This window comes from Tupaia chinensis, unplaced genomic scaffold (genome assembly GCF_000334495.1).
Source record: "Tupaia chinensis unplaced genomic scaffold, TupChi_1.0 Scaffold000622_1, whole genome shotgun sequence".
Lineage (NCBI taxonomy): Eukaryota > Metazoa > Chordata > Mammalia > Scandentia > Tupaiidae > Tupaia > Tupaia belangeri.
The window spans coordinates 10,557,544-10,563,802 of NW_006160142.1; the positions used below are offsets into that span (position 1 = coordinate 10,557,544).

Sequence of the window (6,259 nt, forward strand, 5' to 3'; positions counted from 1 at the left end):
CCCTGCTCCCCCTCAATCAGGCCGGCAGCAGGTCGTGCCAGCCACTACAGAAGAATGATTATGGGGTTGGTAAGTCAAGGGAAATGAGACCAGGCAATTCGCTTACCCTTCTCCTTGCCTGAGGTGAAGATCATATGCCAGTGCCTATATTTCCGAGGTGACAAGTGTCCCCATGTCCCTGCTGACCCTCACTCTGCTCAAAGATCATCTTGGGCTCCAACCTTTGCCCATGGAGTGACCATCAATGGCCCCTGAGTCCAGAACACTGAGGGAACAAGCTTCCCTCCGGCAAGCACACGTGGCGCATTATTTCTCACAGCATGCTTTTGTAATACCCAGCTTTGACAGCACACAGTCTCTGACATGTATAGGAAAGTGTCAAAAAAAGTGCTAACATTTCTACTAGCTTGGATCATTAATTTTCTCAAGGAATTGCTAAATAAAATGACGTTTTAAAAAAGCCCTCCTATGCTACCATTTCTAAAGCTTTATTTTAAATGTTTTATTCTCTTAAACTGCTTTTCTTTTTTTTCTACTTAGCATTATTTTTCCAGACTAAAGCTCATATAGCTCTTTTATATAATAAATGTGATAAATATATTTTTTAAATTACATAGCAAAGAGTGCTGATTGGTAGCTTTTGCTGGACTTTTAAAAACCTTTTTCTTTTTCCTTTTCTTTGGGGTGGGGGGTCCCAAAGCAAAATAAAGCAAAAGGAAAGGGAGGTAATGGTGAATTTCTGCCCCTCTCCAATCTAGGGATAGTGGATACTTTTAGTTGCTAGTTCACTGAGCTGATTAAAGGCTAAGGTTATATGTCTTATTTGGCATACAATAGCTAGTACAAGACTCTGTGTACTGGGCAGACTAGAATGGCCTTTGCAGAGAAATTATTTTAACTATCATGTATTAAGCACAAGGTATTGGCCAGAACTCACTGGAACCTACATTATAGGGACTACTCTTCCCATTTTACATATAGGCTAATTGAGGCCCAGAGAGTTTACTGTATATCCAGGTCTATAGTCATCAGGTGATAGCGACAAGACCTAAACTCCAGTGTCTACCTCTAAAGCCTTTGCCCTCTCCACTCCATTTCTCAGCTTCTGATATGGCAGAGCTCAGGATATGGGAGGTGCATACAGACTGTTCGTCAAAAGAAAGTATTTGTCATCAGGAAGTAGTTGACATACTCATCCAAATTAAAGTCAGGGTCTATAGTATATCTGTCCCAGGCTTGTTTCTGTATTTAAGGGGTCATTTTCTTCTTCTTCCCTCACCCCTTTCCCAAGGACTTGAGCTTCCCTGAGACCTCTATTTGACATCAGAGCATCGTAGAAAGGAAGTTCTCAGCAGATGAAAGCTTCTCCCCAACCACAGTACCTCCTGTCCTGTCCTAATGGGCAAATCTTGGCGATCCGCAAATATCCATCTCACATTTCTGTGGCAACCTTTTCATTAAGATAAAAAGAAAGTGGCACTCATCCCCATTGTATACATTCCTCAAGGCTCCTGAGGACTGAGCCTTGGAGAGGGAACAGGGAATGCTGTATTCTCCCAGCCACCTCTAACTGCATTCTTACTCTTTTTGTATGCTCCACAGTGCTCAGCTATGCTTATGTGCACCATCTCCATTGCCTCAAGATGCAAAAATGAGTTATTATACATAATATACATTTTTGACGGTTTTCCAATAGTAGAGAGAGATCACAGCATGGAACAGAAAACAACTTTTAAGTTGCCTATGTGATGTCACTGCTTTGATAGTTCCTTGAATACCCTCATTACAAACCATGTCCACCTGGCCGTGGTTTTCTTTAAGACTCAGTCTCTGGCCTAAACTGAGGCTTATTATTCCTACTGTATTCCTTTTTCTGCCTTTATTCTCCTCTCAAATGTCCAGCTTTGCCTCAGTCCTCCCAGCCTACCAGAGGAAAACAGAAAATTCCTGTCAAGTTATTCTGCAGTTATTCCCTGTTTCACATTTTGCAAAAATCTCTTTTACATTACTAAAAAGACCTACTAACTGACTATCTTAAACAACTGCCTACCAGTGGGATGATTCCGCAATCTTTCCTAAAAGGAGCAAGGTGCTCTTTTGTGTGTGTGTGTGCATTACACTTTGGCCCTCATACTGACTCTTCTCTTCACTGGTCTGTTCTGGGTTTGGCCAAATGCCAATGGTCAGCTAACAGCCTGTCCTCTTCTTTCTTGGCCCCTTTCACACTCTTGGTTGATAATTTTCTAACTCCAGAAACCAGATTAGGGAGTCCTTGAAGTCATTCCTCCCTTCAGGAGCTGAGCACTAGTCGCTGAATCACAGTGCTGGGCCTGCTTTGCTTTTCTCCATTCTTAGCTACCATGCCATATACATGTTACACAGACAGGAACCTAAGTCACTTCTTTTTTCCTGAACTAGGCTTGGTTTGGTGGTAATTCACATACAAATATGCCATGTACAGTACCATAAATAATGTGAATGGTGGCTATAAATGAAACCTATGCATAATAATAATACTTTCAAGGGTTACCACCTATTGAGCATTTTGTAGATGCAAAATACCAGGTCTACCATTTGTCATCTCAGCTTTAGCAAACAATGTGCAACAGAGACTGTCGGCTCATTTTACAGTTGAAGAAACTGAGGCACTGAGAATTTCATGATTTGTACGAAGTTACAGAGCTAAGAAGCAGGAGGCAGAATTAGAACTTAAATGTTTTTGTGTCCAGAGTACAAGTTCTTGACCATTCTAATCTATTAGGTTGTCAGGAAAGTCATGACAAATTTTTCTGTTTTTCTATGCAAAAATACATCATGACTTTCCTGACAACCCAATATTACCTTTCTACACAGGTGATAAAAGCCTGGCTTCACATATAATCTGAGCAGATGGAACCTAGCACTTCAGGTCAGTAACGGATAAATTCTAAAATCTATTAAAGTCAATTAAAGAAAAAGAGATGTGCCACAGATTCAAATCTTTGACGATAGCTAATCTTCTTTTTATTTAATTATTCCTGATATAGTCTCTTATAGTCACTTAATAATCTAGTTTCAGGAGAACACCTTATAACAATTCATTGCTTACTCATCCCTTCTTTGTGTCTTTCTGGAAATTTCACAGTATGTCTTAGCCTGGAAGTTATCAAATAAGTCAGTTTTTCTAAAGTGGGGGTGGTGAGCCAGGGAAAACTTGACCAGACAAAAAGTTCATGGAAAATGGAATTAAAGGATAAGCTTATTTTGGTGTAGGAAATTTTGAAATCCATGCATAAATTTGTTTTTGTTTTTCCTCTTTTTTAGTAATATATATACATTGCCATAAAATTTTTGAAGACCCCTCCCCACATATGTGAAATCATGCAATGGGATAATGTCTTAGTCATCTATGTTTATAGTTGATTTTATGGTGATTTTAAAGTATTTTTGGCCTATGATTTAAAACTTTAGAATGTTTTAGGCACACTTATCTGAACACCATTATTCTCTTTTATACTTTCTTTAAACATAGTGCTCTGCTGGTTAGAAGCCCTGATGAGTCATCAGCACATGCCATTGGAGAAGACCATTTTTTTGAAAACGAGCTGCCCATAAGTTTCCAGAGGACCTCTAGGCATAGGCTTGTAGTCATCGTGAGATTGCATATAGGACTCTCAGAGAGCCCTCATTTTAAAATATCTTTTTAAAAGGAGATAAAGGTGTAAAGAGACTAAGAAACTCTTGGTGATGTTCTCTGAGTTAGCCTAAACAGCACCAACAATCAAAACAAACACAAAAGTTAAAGTGGAAGACTCAGTCAGGCACCCAAATGTTATGACATTCAACATTGATATCATAGGAACAAAACCATAGTATTTTTTTGGCCAAGACCCAAGTGAGGTGGAGTGACATGGACATTCTGAGATGTTTCGTCTTTCAGAGGATGAAAAGAGTTATCTTAATGTTGGAATTTAGTAATAAAAAAGACTGAGGAATTTACCTAATCTGAACACTTCTTTATCAAGTGATGGTTGGTGAGGATATGACTTGGCCAGTTTTAGTTACATTGTTAATTCCAGGGGCAGGAATGTAACAAAGTTCTTCTGCTTTCAGTTAAATCTTCCTAGAACTACATCATGCTGGAATTTATCTTTGAGTAGAAAGATTGGTAGCTAGAATATTCCACCTTTGACATTGGTTTAGATTTTTTTTTTTTCTGTTTCCAAATATAGATATAGTGTTTTCAGCATAGGTAGGATCTACAACACAGGTTGGTTCGCCCTCAAGATTGTTACCTGTATGAGATGAATACATTACATAAACAAACAGAGCCCCTGCTTAGGGCCAAGAGAGGATGTTAAGAGCTCCAAGATGCCGATCCATATTTTATGGTTGCACCATTGTTAACAGTCATCTCTGCAGAACTGGTATTGGGTCATCAGAAAAGTCATGACGTATTTTTCTATGCAAAAATGTGTCATGACTTTTCTGGTAACCTAATATTTCAGAGAAAATAACATGACCTAAAGAAGGTCAGGCCTTAGTTAAATATATCTTGAATATGTTTGGTACCTCCCTGAAATCCAACTGTTTCATGAGAATATGTGTATAAAGGAATTTTGAGAATACTTAAAAGAATGCAATTTTTTTTTTTTTTTTTTTTTTTTAGTGTAGTTCAGGAAAGTAAGTGTGTGTGAATAGAAAGAGGAGGGGGGATCATATAGTGGTGATACCTACAAGTATGGGTCCCCCTGGTGTAAATTTAATGTTTCAAAGAAAAATGTTTGAATTGGGGCCAGCAGTTAGCGTAATGGCTATGTCGCTGGACTCCCATGTAGTCGACCGTGGTTTGAGTCCCGGACCTGGTGGCTTAAACTCACACAGGGCGCGTATACATGTGTGCCCAAGATCCCGAGAGGAGAATGGAGGAGAAGGGATTGCGGTGTGGCCATCCCCCCTGGGGGGTAATTTCTCACCTTGTATCTCTCTGTCTCTCTCTGTTTTTCTGGCGAGCTCACGCACCCTATAGCAAAACAAACAAACAAGCAAACAAACAAAAAAACAAGAAAAATGTTTGAATTAATGACAGAATTATGATTAAAGTATTTGTGGTATAAGGCATGTAGGAAAGGCCAACAAATAAAGGGGTATGAGCAAGCTCATACAAAAAAAAAAAAAAAAAGACAAGATTCATTTTATTAATATAATTTTGTTTAAGGTTTTTGCCATAGGACACATGTACTCACCTGAGAGAGATAGAGAGAGACAGAGAGAGGGAAAGTGAGAAATCAACCTCCAAGTGGGGTGACCATGTTGAAGTCCCTTCTCTTTCATTCTTCTCTTGAGATCTTAGGCATGCACACACCCATGCTCGACATGATTTTCAAGCCATGGGCTCTAGGACTCGAACCACAGTGAACCATGTGAGAATCCAGCACCTTAACCACTACACTGCCTGCTGGCCTCAGGTCATTTTGTTTGTAAGGAAGTTTTAAAGGGTCCATATTTTAGAAACTGTTCCCAAAGAAGTCACAAATCCACTTAACATGTGAATTTTCTTTATTAATGTGAATAAAATTAAGAGAGTATTTGTCATTATTTCAAAAGTCCACTTTTATTATATGTCATTCATTTAAAAAAAAAAAACAAACTGAAAACAATTAAGACCCTACCCCCTGTCATGCTGTGTTGCAGTTCCTGCTGTCTAGATGAATCCCCAGGGCCACTGGTCTTCAGATCTTTCTTACTGGCGGAGAACGCCTCCGCCTCCTGGCTCTCCTAGCAGTGGTACTGCCACCACCACACACCAGCATAAAGCACAGATTGCTGCCCAGCTCCTTGGAGAGGGGCCAGTGCATTTGTCAGGAATTGAAAAGTTTTGGAGCCAGTTCGAGGACTTTCTGGTACACAAAGTGTTGGCTGGAAACGTGGTGAGTATTAAATGGGATGTTAATTTTCATGAATATTTTCCCCATGGTTGTAGCTTGTGGTCATTGAGCAATTTAGCAATCACCATGTGGTCTGTTGGACACACAGCCTGGGTGAAGTTCAAGAAATTAGCAGCCAGTCAGTGGGGAGAAGGCCAGAGCTCAAATTCATGTATGTCTCACTTTCTTTCTTTCTTTCTTTCTTTCTTTTTTTTTTTTTTTTTTTTTTTTTTGCCTCCTACCCACCTCGGGGGATGGTTGCTTCTTTATTAAAACTTTAGATGAAACCATATGTCCAAGATCTGTATATACCTCCCATACTGATGTTCTTTCACATTTTCAGTCATTTCAAC

General features: G+C 39.4%; 1 long non-coding RNA gene across 1 annotated transcript in view; it reads left to right on the forward strand.

The window, feature by feature from the left end:
• Window positions 1–5,700, forward strand: part of LOC102474879 (uncharacterized) — a 16,469-nt gene extending 10,769 nt beyond the window's left edge. Inside the window, exons 3-4 of the long non-coding RNA XR_336091.1 lie at window positions 2,854–2,908; window positions 5,674–5,700. This is a non-coding gene — a long non-coding RNA (uncharacterized LOC102474879). The remainder of the gene's footprint in view (window positions 1–2,853; window positions 2,909–5,673) is intronic.
• The last annotated feature ends 559 nt before the right edge of the window (window positions 5,701–6,259 follow it).